Source organism: Berghia stephanieae, chromosome 12 (assembly GCF_034508935.2).
Source record: "Berghia stephanieae isolate SIO BIC M18660-M18661 chromosome 12, UCSD_Bste_1.3, whole genome shotgun sequence".
Lineage (NCBI taxonomy): Eukaryota > Metazoa > Mollusca > Gastropoda > Nudibranchia > Aeolidiidae > Berghia > Berghia stephanieae.
In genome coordinates, this window is record NC_088371.1 from 10,286,065 (window position 1) to 10,306,064 (window position 20,000).

Sequence of the window (20,000 nt, forward strand, 5' to 3'; positions counted from 1 at the left end):
CCCTGACCAACAGCAACACGTAGGTATCATGGAGAACGAGACATGACTCCTGTCAGGCGATATTACAATTTTTTTTGCCAGACAGAGACAAAGCTGTCAACAGCCAGGTACTCATTTTACACCCCGAGTACGGTGAGAGAATGTGAGTAAAGAGTCTTATCCAAGGACTCAACTAAGCGCCGTTTGAGGCTCGAAACCAGGACCTTTCGATCTGAAAGCGAGTGTCATACCACAAGACCACATAGCCGCACGAGTCCCACCCATAATCAACGCACTTACCGAGATTAGTTTTTTACTAAGCACAACAAAGATATAGAACTCTCTTCAAGTGACATGAATCAATCAGACTCAGTCTAAAACGGTAGGGGCTGCCTGATCGTGAAAATACAAACGAAAAAGTGAAAATGGAGAGGCTTCAAATGGGAACAATAATACAGACAATGGACGTTTCAGGTACAAACCCTTCGTCGGCACTCCCCCGGGACACCCTACCCATTATCCAAGCCACGCTAACATTTCATTCATACTACAACTACCATTGAGTAGACGATCAGACGATATATGTAATTTTGCATTTTAATATATCAATTTGTTTTTCACGTTAATTTGTGTATTGTGCTGAAACGTCCACTGTCTGTGTCACAGTAAAGATTGTTCACAATTATCTTATTAAATTTTATTTTATTAAGAACTGAATTCATCTCACTCCAGTTATATTTCGGTAGGCTTAGATAAACTTTACCTTCTAATATTAGATCGTCTTTCCTTTTATAGCCTTCCCTCGAATTAATTTCTAATTAGTGAATACTTTTCGTTCTACATTCTGTCACGTAGCCACTTATTATAAAAGCTGATAGGTCTAACACTCTACACTCACTTTCTCTCCACAATCTATGCCGGACGGCCAGTCGCTCTATTCCTATATATATACTGGAAGATTTTTATCTTTTGGGACTTTGTAGATATTATATCTACACCATTAAGACGCCAGAGCTTTTAACTTTGATTGTATAATCTTCAAGGATCAAACCCAAGCCCGCTGTACTACACTATAACCTCTTACCAATTGCCTGGAAGTGGAATTTTACGAGTCCAATCCTGTTATCAGAGGAATAGATCATCCAAGCCCATCACTTGCCTGGAAACGTAAACTTACGAACCTGACATATTATCATAAGTTACGTAAAATATTCATACCTCTATTTGTAACTGCCACGATCACTGTTTATCTCTTTTAATTAAATTTCATCATTATTTTTATTTCATTGTAAACAAATCGTTAATTGTTTTTCATTTATAGTAACTAGTAAATTCTGGGGCCTCATTCTACATATATCTTTATGCATAGTCGAGTAGCTCTTTACTCACTTGAGACCATGACATTTTGGAGGGGACACATATAAAGAATTGAATTTATTTAGTTACTTATATCTATTTCATCTAACTTTAAAGTTTAAATTGTAAAACTCTTAATTGCCCCACTTGATCATATTTTAATTGAACTCCCTATTTACAGGATTAATTTTTTTTTCTTTTTCATTTCTTCATTTAAATGGAATAGCAATTTATCCATTCATTCTTTCATTCAAATTGAATAGCATTTTATTGATTCATTCCTTCATCCATTTATTCATTTATAAATCATTCATTCATTCATTGTTCATTCATTTATTTATTCATTCATTCATTCATTCATTCATTCATCCATTCATTCGTTTATTCACTCATTTATCCAATCATTCATACATTTATTCCTCCCTTCATTCTTTCATTCATACATTATCCATTCATTCATTCATCTATTCACTCAGTTTTTCATTCATTCATTCATTCCTTGTCCACTTTGTTATTATATCACTCATTTCATTTTGTTGTTTGCCTCATTCATGAATTGTTTTCAATATGTTTACATTCCATAACGATTCATTCACCTATCATCCAATCACTCAGTGTTGTGAACACATTTTATAACTATTGTAAATCTTACGATATTTTATTGTTTTGTATTTCAGACATCACTGTTAAACACTCTTCAATGCCTAATTACAATTGTTGAACAACCATTGAACAAGAGAGAGGTCCCAGCCACGAACTGAGTTGGTAAATATATCCTTCATTATTCTCTTTTACATGAGTTGGGCATCACATGGTAACTATAGACATCGTGATTTGTTTTGCATAGTGATTTGTTTTAAATGCATTTTTGGCATATTACTGTTACCGAAAACCACTTATATATTATGTTCTGAAAAGTGAGTCTTTAAAAACTAAATAATAATAAAAGGAGTCTACTAGCCGTCGTGTTATATTTAGTGATAGTTAACTTGGGATTATTTTGGCATCCTATTATTGTTATCACACTCTAGTATATTAGCGTCATTGCGAATAATTGTACACAAACTAACGACGAGTCACACACATTGGTGATACATTTTTCGTAGTAACATAGTTTAGAGTACACGCGATTGACACATTGTTATTGACACAAGTCATAATAACTCCGCATTGTATTGACACATTGCTTTATAAGATATAACGATAAAAGGCATCAAATTCAACATACATAATAAGTTGAAATAAGAGAGAGAGATTTCTAAAAATAGAACAGTTCATTCCAGTAAGTGTAAATAAATAAAACAGTCAGTAACAGTATCCTGTCAATATAATATATATAAAACATCGTAACTAATTTATTGCAACATGGAAGCATATAAAAGATACTTAAGTCTCGCAAAGGACTTAGAAATACCCCAGGAAAGAATATTTTCATGGTGCGAAGAGAAAGTAAAAGAAGAAAAGAACATGAAGAAAGAATTCGTAGAGAAGAAAATGAAGAAAGAATTCGTAAAGAAGAAAAAGAACACGAAGAAAGAATTCGTAGAGAAGAAAATGAAGAAAGAATTCGTAGAGAAGAAAAAGAACACGAAGAAAGAATTCGTAGAGAAGAAAAAGAACACGAAGAAAGAATACGTAGAGAAGAACGAGAAGAAAGAGTCCAAGAAAGGGAACTAAAAAGACAAATAGCTTTAGCAGAAGAAGAAACCAAAAGGACCCAAATGATGCTGGAAATTGAAAAAACAAAAACCGGGTCATGAAAGAAAACATAATAATAGTGCTGAATTTTTCGTGAAACTTCCACGCATGCCAACATACGATGAACGCTCAGACTGTCTAGAATCCTTCTTACACCGATTCGAAGTTCAGGCTAAAGGTTATCGTTGGCCAGAAAGCAAATGGGCCACAGCCTTGATTAACTGCTTATCTGGAGAACCGCTAAAAGTTTTCTATACCTTAACAACTGAAGATGCAGATGACTATGGAAAAATTAAAGACGCTCTACTAAAAAGATTTAGATTAACGGAAGATGGTTACCAGGAAAGGTTTCACACTGCAAAACCGGAAAGTGGAGAAGACTTTAATACATTCGTGAACCGAATTACTCAATTTCTAAATCGGTGGCTTGAGTTGGCAAACGTAAAACAAGACGACTTTGCAGGCCTTTACTATCTCACGCTGAAGAATCGAATCTATCAAGCTTGCAACCCAGATTTAGTCGCATTCTTTAAAGAGAGAAAGCCAGAAAACTTGGACAAATTAAAAATCTACGCAGAAAACTTTAACAGCGCACATCCATTGACACCCCTTAGCAGAACATTGAAGGAACCATACTACGCTGCCGCTGCTCAGAGTCCAGGTACACCTAAAGTTCAGTACTCAAATAGAACGAGCCGATCAATCACTCGGAACACGCAAGTGAAACAAGATGATCATAGTAACAAACCATGGAACAAACAGTTCAATAGAGACCATAGCCGACCCTATCAAAACAAAACAAGAAATAGCACTGACAATAATACTGAGTATAAGAAAACCAACAAACCTATAATTAAATGTCAATATTGTGGAATGAAAGGCCACACAGCAGACAAATGTTACAAAATCGTGCGATATCCAAAAGAAACTGCAAATGCATCACTCCAAACAAGTGTAAACAATCAGACACGAGTAATGTCAGGAGAAAATATAAATGTGTATTGCGTGAAAGGTATGTCACTTTTAACACAAACTCACAAATCAGGATCGCTATTTTTTTGTGAAGGCAAAGCTAATGGAACTGATTGCAAAATATTGAGAGACACAGGATGCAGTACAGTAGGAATAAAAGCATCTTTGATCAATGACGAAGACAAAACTGGAAAAACGGTACAATGCATCACATTCAGTGGCACAGTCGAAACCTTTGAAACAGCTAACGTGTACATAGAAACCCCATACTATACAGGAATAGTGGAATGCTGTATACTTCCCAACCCCGTCGCTGATGTTATTGTTGGCAATATAAAAGGTCTTAAAGACAACCCAACAGATGTAAAGGAATGGTCATTAACCCAAGAAACAGCTTGTCTAGCAGAAACAAGAAAGATGACTAAGACAACAGAGAAGCCAATGACTATTTCTCTAGAACCACAACAATTTGACAGGAACACGTTCATTGAAGAACAGAAAAAGGACCCGACTTTAACATCATATTACAATATCGCAAACAAAGGGACGAAATCAAAAGTTGAATACATCATTGAAAAAGATATTCTGTTCAGGTTACATAGGAAAAGAAACAAAATAGCTAAACAACTGGTCACGCCGAGTATTTACAGAAACAAAATCCTTGGAATAGCGCACGATTCAATAACTTCTGGACATCTTGGGAGCTCTTCCACATTGAAGAGAATATCCGAGAATTTCACATGGCCTGGAATTACTAAAGACGTCCGAGAATATGTGAAATCGTGTGACACATGCCAAAGAAGAGTCGCAAAAGGCAGAATACCGAGATTGCCATTAGAGACAACCCCAGTTATTGAAAAAGTTTTTCAAAAAGTTGCAATTGACATTATAGGCCCTTTAACAAAATCAGATAGAAACCATACACACATACTAACACTAGTCGTTACGCAACCAGGTGGCCAGAAGCGATAGCATTGAAATCAACTACATCGGATCACATAGCTGAAGCATTGATGACAATTTTTACCAGAATAGGCATACCAAATGAGATACTGTCGGACAATGGACCCCAATTTACATCACATATGATGCATGAAACCATGAAACTCATGGGAATCCAACACTCATTCACAACTCCCTACCACCCCCAAGCAAATGGTCTTTGTGAAAGATTTAATGGCACTCTAAAGAATATGTTAAGAAAAGTGTCAGCAGAAAAACCAGATGATTGGGACAGATACTTACCAGCAATCCTATTTGCATATAGAGAAATACCCCAAGAATCTACAGGCTACTCCCCATTTGAGTTGATGTATGGACGATCACCTCGCGGCCCGATCAATATAGTAGCCGACATTTGTAAAGGGAATGAGGAGGACAATAACGAAATTATGTTTGCTTACGAATATGTAAGAAACCTGAAAGACAGAATAGAGGATACATGTAAGCTAGCACAGGAATCCGTCACTAAAAAAGCAGAGAAATACAAGGAATACTCTGATCGCAAAAGCAAGTCAAGAAAATTTGAGATTGGTGACAAAGTACTAATACTCTTACCCGATGACTCGAGTAAACTTTTAGCTACATGGAAAGGACCATTCAAGGTATTAGCAGTACGATCTGGTGTTAATTACGAGATTCAAATTAACAACACAACAAAGACATTCCATGCAAACATGCTAAAAAAATATTTCGATAGAGACAGATTATCACAACCAATATTTAACCATGTTGAAGCTGCAAATGTAGGATTAATCATCGAAACTCACAGCGATGATGTCGAACTACAACACACCCCACAACACGGTAACCCTAAAAATAGTACAATTAATGACGTCACAATCAATCCTCAACTAAACGAATGTCAGAAACGAGAAATCAGGTCATTATTAGAAAAGTACCAGTCAGTCTTTACAGACGCACCCGGACATACAACATTAGTGGAACACGACATAAAGTTAACCACATCTACCCCTATCAACGTGAAAAACTATCCTATTCCATTTCACGCACGAGAACAAGTTGAAAAGGAAGTTAAGGATATGCTAGATACAGGAATAGTTAGATATTCTTCAAGCCCATACTCATCACCAATAGTAGTAGTGAAAAAGAAAGACGGATCGATAAGGCTATGTATCGACTTTCGCAAATTAAATGAAGCAACAGTGTTTGATGCAGAACCAATACCAAATCAAGAGAATTTATTTGCTGCCTTATCTCAAGCAAAATACATGACAAAATGTGATCTTTCTAGAGGTTACTGGCAGATTCCACTGAAAGAATCATGTAAGAAATACACAGCATTTCAATCACCATTAGGATTGTTAGAATTTAACTATATGCCATTTGGATTATCGACAGCCGCATCGACATTCCAAAGAATGATGCGTATGTTATTAAAAGACATCCCGTCTACACTCTCATACTTCGACGACGCATGTATTTTCTCAAACTCATGGACTGATCACATGACAACCTTAGAATTAGTGCTTGAAGCATTAAAACGTAATTCTTTAACAACAAAACCGTCAAAAACAAGCATTGCATTTTACAAAATTGATTTTCTCGGTCATACCGTTGGTCATGGGACACAGACACCCGAGACAGAAAAACAAACAAAAATCGCACAATTGCAACCACCTAAGACAAAAAAAGAAGTACGCAAAGTACTTGGGCTCCTAAATTTTTACAGGAAATACATTTACAACTTCGCGCACATCGCGACACCGCTAACAAATCTGACAAAGAATGGGTCACCGAACAAAATTGTTTGGACAGAAGTGTGTCAGAATAGCTTTAACCAATTAAAGGCATTACTCTGTTCAGAACCAATTCTTAAATTACCCGACATATCAAAAGAATTTGTTGTAAGAACTGACGCGTCTGATAAGGGCATCGCAGGTGTACTATTACAGGAGCATGAGGGAACTCTAATGCCTTGCTTATATGCAAGCAGAAAATTATTGGACAGAGAATCACGATACTCTGTAATAGAGCGTGAAGGACTAGCCATCGTCTTTGCTTTAAAGACATTCAGCAGATATCTACTGCTAAAAGAGTTTGTGGTCGAAACGGACCATAAACCACTCACGTACATAAGAAATAACAAAATGAATAATAGTAGAGTACTAAGGTGGAGTCTATTTTTGCAAAATTACACTTTCAGTATCTCTCACATACCAGGCTGTGAAAATATTCACGCCGACCTACTTTCTCGATTAGTATAAACACATGAGAAGGGTATAACTTAACCTCCCATGCATACTGTTAGTTACCTCGCAAACTATGCCAAATCAGAACGCACAATTTCGATAATTTTATTTGTAAACATGATGACCCAACTTAATGTAACATTGAGTATTGTTTGGATATATATACCATACCCATTCATGATTTGGGAAATCTTCTCTTTATCTATTATTGTTATGAATTTTCACTCATTTATGATTAATAATTGAAATGTCAATATTCCATTTACATTTTCATTCATTTCATTCAGAAAATTACCTTCATATCATCGACTTAAATCATGCTTCATTACCATCACTATTGTTTATCACAATGATTTGTAATCACATTGCCATCATGTCGTTCATCACAATGATTTGTAATCACAATCTTTCATTGTTATTGTCGTCCATTCATATACCTACGTTTATATATACATTTCCATGTCTAGTTAATAAATAATTTATTGTAGCACAAATCATAACAATGGATTAATGCTAGAGTATCATGATAGTAAATTTACTTCCGTTTGTAAAATCTATCTTTCCCATAATGGTTAAAGAGTATATTTTAAACGTGGGTGGGGGGTGTCACAGTAAAGATTGTTCACATTATCTTATTAAATTTTATTTTATTAAGAACTGAATTCATCTCACTCCAGTTATATTTCGGTAGGCTTAGATAAACTTTACCTTCTAATATTAGATCGTCTTTCCTTTTATAGCCTTCCTCGAATTAATTTCTAATTAGTGAATACTTTTCGTTCTACATTCTGTCACGTAGCCACTTATTATAAAAGCTGATAGGTCTAACACTCTACACTCACTTTCTCTCCACAATCTATGCCGGACGGCCAGTCGCTCTATTCCTATATATATACTGGAAGATTTTTATCTTTTGGGACTTTGTAGATATTATATCTACACCATTAAGACGCCGGAGCTTTTAACTTTGATTGTATAATCTTCAAGGATCAAACCCAAGCCCGCTGTACTACACTATAACCTCTTACCAATTGCCTGGAAGTGGAATTTTACGAGTCCAATCCTGTTATCAGAGGAATAGATCATCCAAGCCCATCACTTGCCTGGAAACGTAAACTTACGAACCTGACATATTATCATAAGTTACGTAAAATATTCATACCTCTATTTGTAACTGCCACGATCACTGTTTATCTCTTTTAATTAAATTTCATCATTATTTTTATTTCATTGTAAACAAATCGTTAATTGTTTTTCATTTATAGTAACTAGTAAATTCTGGGGCCTCATTCTACATATATCTTTATGCATAGTCGAGTAGCTCTTTACTCACTTGAAACCATGACAGTCTGTATTGTTCCCATACGAAGCCTCTCCATTTTCACTCTTTCGTTAGTATTTTCAGAATCAGTCTGTTTCCTCCCTCAAAAACAAAATTAAAACAGTCAATCTTTCGGTCATCAAACAATCCTATTATTATCGTTATTTAGCATTTTAACCTAATGGGAAGCAGAATTCGTGACGTCACACCTTAGTCTCTTTCGGTTCAAGCTCATTGGAAGTATTTAACCAGTCCTCCGTACAATGAATAAACAATGACTAGGTTACATATTGATTCATAATGTCACATGACTATTTATATTTTAGCAGTATAAATAGGTAGATTCTTATGATTGCAGGGCGCAAAAGAGGGAGAATGGATGATCTTTACTTACGACCAGCATTTATTTAGGCTAGAAAATAAGAAGCCATAACTCTGAAAACAGAAAATCAGTTGCGCAATAATGTATGCACCAATTCTTCCGGAGGATTGGTTCAACACTTCCAATGAGATTGGAACCAGTTTTTTTTTTGACATCACAATTTTGTTCTATATTGAAGATGTGACAATGATAATGGAATACAATTTGGTAGAAAAAAAACCCCGCAAGCAACAAATGATGTCACTGCTGATTGACTATTTCCCAAACCTAACAACAAGCTGGCTGACAGAAGAGGCAGATTAAAATAGCCTTCAACAGTCATGACGTCACTTCCCTCGTAATGACGCATAGTAACTTATTAACTGGCTCTAAACTGTCGGAACAATGGCGGACGCCCTTATGAAATATTTCTCCGACGAGCATAAAAGTGTATACAGCGGGGAAAAAAACATTATAAATCTGATCATGTTTTGACTTTTACACATTCTGATCACAAGACATATTATGAAAAGTTCTAGCCAGCAAAAGAAGAATAAAAAGTACCGATTTTCTTTGTTTAGAACCACGATTTGCCGCCGTTACTGGGCGACGTGACATCAGACCATTGAATCCAATTATAAGGAGGTTACAGCAAACACAAAATTTGTTATGCCCGGGCCCCGAGGCCTTCCCCCCTCCGGGGCCCTGAATCTTTGTGAAAGGTTACAAGAGGTCAGGGGAGTTAATGACCATGGGAGTAAGAAATACGTCGGTATGCAGTTTGCAGTGGACAGAACAATGAGAAATTATAACTACCTACACACCAGTCATCGTTAATTAGGTAAGGTGTGCTTTCTGTCAGCTGATGTGTTAACATCTACTTATCATTGTCATCATGGTGGTCGAATTTATGACGAAGAGTTTCTGTTGAGTTATCTTTAATAACATCACGTGGTTATTATAGATAGTATGCGGTTAGCTAAGGAGCTCACAACATTGCCATCCTGAAGTATAATGGACCAACACATAATACTGTGTGTCATCTTGAACGTTTTTATAGTCTGGTTGATAAAGTTTAGTGAGAATTACTCATGACGTCACTCAGTCTTTGTTATTGTTTTTTCTTCCATTTCATCAGGTCCTTGGCTGCAGTTGTAGCCAGGAGTGCCATCCGTTTTCGTATTCAACCAGACGGAAATTAGCATCTGATTTAATGTGATGGAAACCTGGACAAATTCCAGCTCCATGGGCCTTGTGGCGTTTATGAGTAATTCTCACTTAACTGTATTATCCAGACTATAAAAGTTCATGGCTACACAGAGTTTTGTGTGTTCGTCCGTTATACTTCCAGATGGCAATGTTGTGAGCTTCTTAGCCAAGCGCATCCTATCAATGGAATGAATGAAGATGATATTACTCGGCTATTTGTTGTTGCTGTTTTTAGACCATCAGTTAGGTGATTAGTTCTCACTACATTCTCTCAAATTCAAATCGAACTATAACCACGTCAAATTATGTTATACATTACAGTTGTATGCGTTGGAATGACTGGTCTCGCGGGTAGATCATCCCTGTATTTTACAATCGATCAAGCAAAGTTGAAGCCTGTCAGTTCTTCTGCCTATCCATTATTATAACATTATACCTTCATATCATAGTACCCCCCCTCCCCCCCCCCTCCAAATAAAACAAAAAACAAAAAACAAAACATTGAGCTTTTATATAGCGCAATATCTATTAAACGTGCTCAAAGCGCTTTACAAAGGGTCCATGACCAACAGCAACATTTAACATGTAGGACGGGACATGACACCTGTTAGGCGATATTACACTTTTTTTTCGGACAGAGACAACGCTGTTGCCGGCCAGGTACTCATTTTACACCTGATTGAGTACGGTGAGAGAATGTGAGTAAAGAGCCTTCTCCAAGGACTCAACAATGTGCCGAGCGAGGTTCGAACCCAGGACCTTCCGATCCGAAAGCGAGTGTCTTACCACTAGACCACATGTAAATCTGCCCCTCCATCCATCCTTACATTATTATACCTCCGTATCACTCAACTCATCTAGTCTTGTCCATACTGTATTATCTCTCCACCCATCTGTCTATCCGTGACTATATTATACACCCTATCACCTCAGATCATCTTGTTCGATGCGCCGAGTGGACGCGAACCGGCCAGTGGGTAATGACCCTTGGGGTGTCGGTGGACAGAGATGACCACTCGATAAATGACCAAAGATAGAAAACAACAACAAGAGACCCTGTTGACTGATTGGATGTCGACATTGATAATATGTGGAGAGTCGGTTGTTGGGAAGGCTGGGAATCTCACTATCTCTATCTCTCTTCCTCCCCCCCCCTCTCTCTCTCCCTCTCTCTCTCTCTCTCTCTCTCTCTCTCTCTCTGTGTGTGTGTGTGTGTGTGTGTGTCTTTTTATCTCTCTGTCTCTTTCTGTCTCTATCTGTCTGTGTCTCTGTGTGTCTCTGTCTTTTTACCTCTGTTTCTCTCTCTGCCTTTCTGTGTCTCTCTGTGTGTCTCTCTCTCTCTATGTCTCTCTCCCTCTGTCTCTCCCTGTTTTTCTCTCTCTATATATCTCTCTCTGTTTCTCTCTCTCTCTCTCTCTCTCTCTCTCTCTCTCTTTACAAATTGACATCAAGCCAACAGCAATATAATGTATTCTTTTGCATGCATTGTAGATTTGCGGCTATAATGTGTTCTAGTGGTATGCTACTCGCTTTCGGATCGGAAGGTCCTGGGTTCGAGCCTCGGCACATAGTTGAGTCCTTGGGAAAAGCTCTTTACTCACATTCTCTCACCTTACTCAGGTGTAAAATGAATACCTGGCCGTTAACACGGTTGTCTCTATCCGAAAAAATTGTAATATCGCATAACAGGCGTCATATCACGTCCTACATGTTAAATGTTGCTGTTGGCTGTAACGAAATGCTTCCGTGTAGGCGTCAGTTTACGACAGGATGTACGTCGTCGTAGTATTAGTTGTTGTTGTTATTGTAATCCCTCCGGAACAACCCTTCTTTTGTTGATACAGGTCGTATCAGATCATGCACCTATGGCCCGGAAGTTTGAATTAAACTACGTAGTGTGGGTGTTATTGTGAGAAAGGCATCAATCTTGTTTTCTCCGTAAACTTATAAGCAAAGTAGGATCCCTGTATTCTACGGGAGTGACTTTGTTATGGTATGGCTTGATTGATATCTCGTAACTATGGGCTGACGAATTTATTTATCCTTGATATGAGGATGTCCGGTATCAGGATGGGTTGTTGTTGTCCATGATTATGGAATCTGGGGGAGTTTTAAGGAATTTCAGATGTTTACGGATATGACTAACATCCGGTTGTGTGGGTAGAATTTTGCTTCGTTTGCTTGATTTTTGCCTATAAATGCCAGAGTTTTGAGCAGTTTCTTCAGACCACTCAGCGGAGTCTTTTAGGCTCATTGTCTCAAAAGAGACCAGACAGCGGAGTCTTTTAGGCTCATAGTCTCTAAGCGATAACCACAGCGGAGTCTTTTAGGCTCATTTGTTTAACTCTTGTGTAGAGTTGGATTAAAGTCTTGTGTAGACTTTGTAGTGCTCAAAGTTCGAGCTGAAACACGTTTTGTGTTAACTCTTGTGTAGAGTGTGATTTAAGTCTTGTGTAGACTTTGTGGTGCTCAAAGTTTGAGCTGAATCAAGTTGTGTTATAACTCTTGTGTAGAGTTTGATTAAAGTCTTGTGTAGACTTAATTTGTGATTTCAATAATCTGTTCGGCTCTGGTGAGATTTTTGAATAATATGTTGCGATTACAATTATGATTGTGTTTTGATATCAATATCATAATATCACTTTAAATTTTGATTCTCAATTAATTAATCAGATAATGAAATTAATTGTGTAATATATTCGTGTTGTAAAGAAAATAAGCTTTTCTTGCTATAAAGCATTATTATTTCATATCTACAAAGTAAAGCAATATTAATCAACATTAATAAATTGATTTGTTAAAGTAAAATAATATTTACTCACAAATTAAGTGAGTTCGAATATAGATAGAGTTATATTCGTATGATTGTCATATTATAACAAAATCATTTTCTTTCTTTAAAGTGAATGAGCCGTTGGAGGCTGGGCTTTAACAAGCCAACTTTAGGCTATACGCTCATAGCTTGACACTAATAGAAACTGAACATTTGCCTGTTTTATAAGTTACCTGTGAAGAACCATTTGCTTATTTTAATATCAGAACATTGAGAAACAATTGATCTGTTTATGAATACTGTGAAATCAGAACAATTTCAAGAAGAGACAAATTAACAATATTAGAACAACCTTACAGTTTTTGTTGAATATCAAGGACACTCTTTTGGCTTTCTTCTACACGTCTGGATTGTGTTTAGTTAGTTAGTTAATTATTAGTTGCCTGTATGACTGTGATGGTTGCAACCTATCTGTGAGATTGTCTGATGTGGTAGCGGTTTGGTAAAGTATTGATAATTAATTGATTTAATTATATATTTTCATATCGCTTTCATATCATATTCATCATCACACCATCTCCATCAATTTGTCATCCATCCATTTGATTTCATACTTATTACATCTATCATTTCATCTTCATATCTCATAATATCTTTGTTATATTGTAATAAAATATATCTTCATTTAGCTTCAAAACCTTTATCAACGTATTGTGTTTGGTTATTGATCGATGTCGTAGCTTGAATATAGCACACATAAACAAGGTTGCAAACTGCGCTACATAAGCATACGGTTTACGTGCGCACTTTGTGACATAATTTGGTGTCAGAAGTGGGATTCTTATTGTTGTGCATTCAAGAGACATCGCGACCAAAGAATTGTTGAGACGGGTTAGGGAGTTGTTTGAAACTTGAGATAGATAATATCTTTGAGCTTAAAGCAAATTGGTATCCATTTAATGGTTATAAGACTGTCATTATACGCAAGGTGTAATACAAGTTATTCTGGTAATTTTCATTTGTTCGGTTCTAAGTTGTCAGTCATCTGGTGATACGGATCACTGACTTAGCGCGAAAGCGGTACTCGCGCTGTAAAGCCTCCATTGTCCCCCCTCTCCCTTTTGTAAGGAACGAAGGTGGTTGTTGGGTAATTTGATTCCGTGTAGGAATCTGGGAGAATATTGTGTTGGTCCCGTGTGAGGATCTGTATTAAATCATTTGTTCTGACTTTCTATGCACATATAGTAAGTCAAGGTATTGATTCTGTGTAAGAATCTGGGTGAAGATATTTTGTTGATTCCGAGAGGGAATCTGGGTGAAGATATTTGTTGATTCTAAGTAAGAATCTGGGTGAAGATATTTTGTTGATTCTAAGAGAGAATCTGGGTGAAGATATTTTGTTGATTCTAAGAAAGAATCTGGGTGAAGATATTTTGTTGATTCTAAGTAAGAATCTGGGTGAAGATATTTTGTTGATTCTAAGAGAATCTGGGTGAAGATATTTTGTTGATTCTAAGAAAGAATCTGGTGAAGATATTTTGATTCTGAGAAAGAATCTGTGTGAAGATATTTTGTTGATTCCGTGTGGGGAATCTGGGTGAAGCTAATTTGTTGATTCCGTGTGGGGAATCTGGGTGAAGCTATTTTGTTGATTCCGTGTGGGGAATCTGGGTGAAGCGTTGGTTCCGTGTGAGGACCTGTATTAAATCAGTTGTTTTGACTCTAATATGCGTCTATATTAAGTCAATGTTTTGATTCTGTGTAGGAATCTGGGTGAAGCGTTGGTTCTGTGTTAGGACCTGGAGTAAATTTGTTTTGATTCTATATATTGAGTCTATATATATAGATCAATGTTGAATTCCGTGTAGGAATCGGTATTAATTGCCTGTTTTGAATCTGTTTTGGGATCTATATTGACCGCATATCGTTAATAAGGTTACTTGTAATACCACTTTATTCTACGTGAAAGTAACATTTACGGCAACAGTGTCGATAAACATATTGAAGTTTGTTTATTTGAATTTGAATTGGTTTGATTAATTGTCCTAGAGATGGATGTGGAAAGATTAATTAAACCTGGAGAAAAATTGGAGTTAAGGGGTGAAGATCTCCGTGCTTGGTGACAGCCCAGTTACAAGAAGATGAAGAGAGAAAAGAGAAGGAGAGAGAACGTGCCAAAGAAGAGGAGGAGATAAGCAGAGCACGAGCTCAAAGGCAAGAAGCTCTGATGGAGAAAGAGCTTGAACTGCTTAGGTTAAAGTCGGAGTGTCAGGCTTCCTCCAACAACGACAGTATGACAAGTGACATTCGATCATTTACTCGTGCTCCCACTGTTAAGAGTCCTCGACTTCCATGTTTTGACGAAAACAAGGATCATGAACCACCGAAATGCATGACACACGGCAAGGTGGAGTTGAAGTGTGGATGTGTGATGCCGATGTTGTCTGTTGAAGGAAGGGACAACCATGAGCCCAAATAATTGTCGAGATCGATGTGATCTTGAGGCATTTCGATGATCTAACTAAATGTTGTACCAAATTTAGTCTTAGGGGGAGATATGTAACGAAATGCTTCCGTGTAGGCGTCAGTTTACGACAGGATGTACGTCGTCGTAGTATTAGTTGTTGTTGTTATTGTAATCCCTCCGGAACAACCCTTCTTTTGTTGATACAGGTCGTATCAGATCATGCACCTATGGCCCGGAAGTTTGAATTAAACTACGTAGTGTGGGTGTTATTGTGAGAAAGGCATCAATCTTGTTTTCTCCGTAAACTTATAAGCAAAGTAGGATCCCTGTATTCTACGGGAGTGACTTTGTTATGGTATGGCTTGATTGATATCTCGTAACTATGGGCTGACGAATTTATTTATCCTTGATATGAGGATGTCCGGTATCAGGATGGGTTGTTGTTGTCCATGATTATGGAATCTGGGGAGTTTTAAGGAATTTCAGATGTTTACGGATATGACTAACATCCGGTTGTGTGGGTAGAATTTTGCTTCGTTTGCTTGATTTTTGCCTATAAATGCCAGAGTTTTGAGCAGTTTCTTCAGACCACTCAGCGGAGTCTTTTAGGCTCATTGTCTCAAAAGAGACCAGACAGCGGAGTCTTTTAGGCTCATAGTCTCTAAGCGATAACCACAGCGGAGTCTTTTAGGCTCATTTGTTTAACTCTTGTGTAGAGTTGGATTAAAGTCTTGTGTAGACTTTGTAGTGCTCAAAGTTCGAGCTGAAACACGTTTTGTGTTAACTCTTGTGTAGAGTGTGATTTAAGTCTTGTGTAGACTTTGTGGTGCTCAAAGTTTGAGCTGAATCAAGTTGTGTTATAACTCTTGTGTAGAGTTTGATTAAAGTCTTGTGTAGACTTAATTTGTGATTTCAATAATCTGTTCGGCTCTGGTGAGATTTTTGAATAATATGTTGCGATTACAATTATGATTGTGTTTTGATATCAATATCATAATATCACTTTAAATTTTGATTCTCAATTAATTAATCAGATAATGAAATTAATTGTGTAATATATTCGTGTTGTAAAGAAAATAAGCTTTTCTTGCTATAAAGCATTATTATTTCATATCTACAAAGTAAAGCAATATTAATCAACATTAATAAATTGATTTGTTAAAGTAAAATAATATTTACTCACAAATTAAGTGAGTTCGAATATAGATAGAGTTATATTCGTATGATTGTCATATTATAACAAAATCATTTTCTTTCTTTAAAGTGAATGAGCCGTTGGAGGCTGGGCTTTAACAAGCCAACTTTAGGCTATACGCTCATAGCTTGACACTAATAGAAACTGAACATTTGCCTGTTTTATAAGTTACCTGTGAAGAACCATTTGCTTATTTTAATATCAGAACATTGAGAAACAATTGATCTGTTTATGAATACTGTGAAATCAGAACAATTTCAAGAAGAGACAAATTAACAATATTAGAACAACCTTACAGTTTTTGTTGAATATCAAGGACACTCTTTTGGCTTTCTTCTACACGTCTGGATTGTGTTTAGTTAGTTAGTTAATTATTAGTTGCCTGTATGACTGTGATGGTTGCAACCTATCTGTGAGATTGTCTGATGTGGTAGCGGTTTGGTAAAGTATTGATAATTAATTGATTTAATTATATATTTTCATATCGCTTTCATATCATATTCATCATCACACCATCTCCATCAATTTGTCATCCATCCATTTGATTTCATACTTATTACATCTATCATTTCATCTTCATATCTCATAATATCTTTGTTATATTGTAATAAAATATATCTTCATTTAGCTTCAAAACCTTTATCAACGTATTGTGTTTGGTTATTGATCGATGTCGTAGCTTGAATATAGCACACATAAACAAGGTTGCAAACTGCGCTACATAAGCATACGGTTTACGTGCGCACTTTGTGACATTGGCCATGGACCCCTTTTAAAGCATTTGAGCACGTTTAGTGGATATTGCGCTATATAAAAGATCAATTTTTGATTTGTTTTTGTTAGATATCATATCAAAATCACGTAACAAGATAACTAAGATGCAACCTTACAGGGTTATTTTGTTTTTTATATAGCGCAATATCCAATAAACGTGCTCAAAGCGCTTTACAAGGGGTCCCTGGCCAACAGCAAAATGCAATGTAAGACGGGACATAACGCCAGTTAGGCCATATTACAATTTTTTCGGACAGAGACAACACTGTCAACGACCAGGTACTCATTTTACACCTGAGTACGGTGAGAGAATGTGAGTAAAGAGCCTTTTCCCAGGACTCAACTATGCGCCGAGCGAGGCTCGAACCCAAGACCTTCCGATCCGAAAGCGAGTGTCATACCACAAGACCACATAGCCGCACAACAACGTCAGTTACTCATTGTACACTTTATCAGTAGAGAGACATTCCCAAAGAATCAACATGTAACCATCACGACTCGAACCTTGAATCTACAGGTCGCAAGTTGATTGGTTTACCTCTGGATCAAACACAACAACCCACTCACTTCATCCATTCATTAGTTTTTTACCCTCCCCCCCCCCCTCCATTCCCTCCCTCCCTCCCTACCTTTGCTGTGTTAACTCTCTCCTTACCAGCCATTCTCAGGATTTTCCCCAAAACTTTCACACCCAATTGACACAAAAATAGATTTGTTTATCACTCAAACACAATAGCAGTAGAACTAAGTTCTTGCGATACATAATTTCTTTAGCAAAACATGCTTTACAACACACTGTTCATTTTCTTTAAATTTTATGATGTACAAGAGTAATACGATTCAACAGTCGTATCGTCACTTCCCTCGTAATGACGCATGGTAACTTAGTAACTGGCTCTAAACTATCGGAACAATGGCGGACAATGGCCCTTATGAACTATTTCTCCGACGAGCATAAAAGCGTATCCAGAGGAGAGAAAAAACAACATTATAAATCTGATCATGTTTTGACTTTTACACATTCTGATCACAAGAGATATGAAAAGTTCTAGCCAGCATGAAGAATAAAAAGTACCGATTTTCTTTGTTTAGAACCACGATGGTCGCCGTTGCTGGGCGACGTGACATCAGACTTATTGAATCCAATTCAAGGGCAATGATTCATCGATAGAGTTGAACATAATGTTTTAAATACTTTTTATTCAGTTGTTTGTTTTTTTTTTTGTTTTTTTTTTTTTTTGTTTTTTTTTTTCCATAATGAAATTAAGATGTTTCGGCATGATGCGACAGTCTTCTATTTCCGAAAAAAAAAATAATGTGATTTTATTATTATTTTTTTTTTTCGGACAAGGAGCCGCGGGGGGAGGCCACCCTATTCAACTCTTCCGACGAGAGGAGATAATATATTATATTGTGAGAGATCACAGATTGAACACCGCTTCAATGGCCGACGCCTTCCTTAGAAGACTGCAGACAGTCTTCAGTACAGTCTTCACATTATGATAACCGATGAAGCGTGGACAATGAACTAACGTGAACAGCATTAGATACACCATAGATATATTATACCCAAACTAGAACGACGAATCTCGGTGATTTATTTATTATGAAAACGAGAGGAAGTTCTAGTTTTGATGAGTGGTGCGGTGTTATCCAGCCTGACGGGCAGACTTCACCGACTGCTTTACCCTTTACCCACGTTATTTTGTTAGAATTAATTAATGTTCCCGTTCATATAGATTTTGTTGCTTTGTGTAAAAGAGGAAATGATCTGAATTGTATATTTTAAAACATTTTTAAAAATTCCTTGTTAATCAGTTTTACATTGTTGTTGTTTCATATAGATAGAACGAAGATGACGTCAGTCAAGCCTTTGTTATCATATTTTGCCATCCGCGTTTATGAGTAATGCTCACTGAACTGTATTAGCCTGACTATAAACGTTCATGGATACACACAGTTTTGTGTGTTGTTCCGTTATACTTCCGGATGGCAATGTTATGAGCTTCTTAGCCAAGCGCATACTATCTATATGCAAAGTTCTAGCCAGCATGAAGAATTAAATGTACCGATTTTCTTTGTTTAGAACCACGATGGCCGCCGTTGCTGGTCGACGTGACATCAGGCTACCATAAATTGTTACTATCTACTAACACTGATAAACAGCCAGAAACCGGGATAATAACCCCTTGCTCCTCGGAGTTTATTATACTGAAAAATAGTTGTATCTAATTTAATCTAGTTGTTGTCTGTCGTTGTTGTTGAGATATATTTGGGGGGGGGGGGTAGGTCGTGTTGTCTTTGTTGTTATTCTAGATTGTTCTGTACCCAAATGACTTTGTTATACGCTTCGCTGATTTTGATTGGCTCATCGATTCATGAGTTGCAAAGGGGGAATGGGGGGGGGGGGGGGATGTCACAACTTCTACTATGACTTGACTATGACTATAATAAAGTGTGGATTACAGATTGAACCGATCCCAACAAAGAACATGTCTTGATAATAGAAATGAAAACAGGTAAAATTGTGACCAATCGTGTCATTCCGGTGTCATGGTGGTACGGTGTATATATCTACCAGGTGAAGATAATTGGGTTGGAAACTAAAATGGTCAGTTACAGATTTTAACATAGACCCTCTCTCTCTCTCTCTCTCTCTCTCTCTCTCTCTCTCTCTCTCTCT

At 36.9% G+C, this 20,000-nt stretch overlaps 1 protein-coding gene across 3 annotated transcripts in view; it reads right to left on the reverse strand.

Annotated features, from left to right (window-relative positions):
• LOC144958366 (uncharacterized) overlaps positions 1–20,000 on the reverse strand; it is a 73,560-nt gene that overhangs the window by 4,631 nt on the left and 48,929 nt on the right. The window lies entirely within an intron of this gene.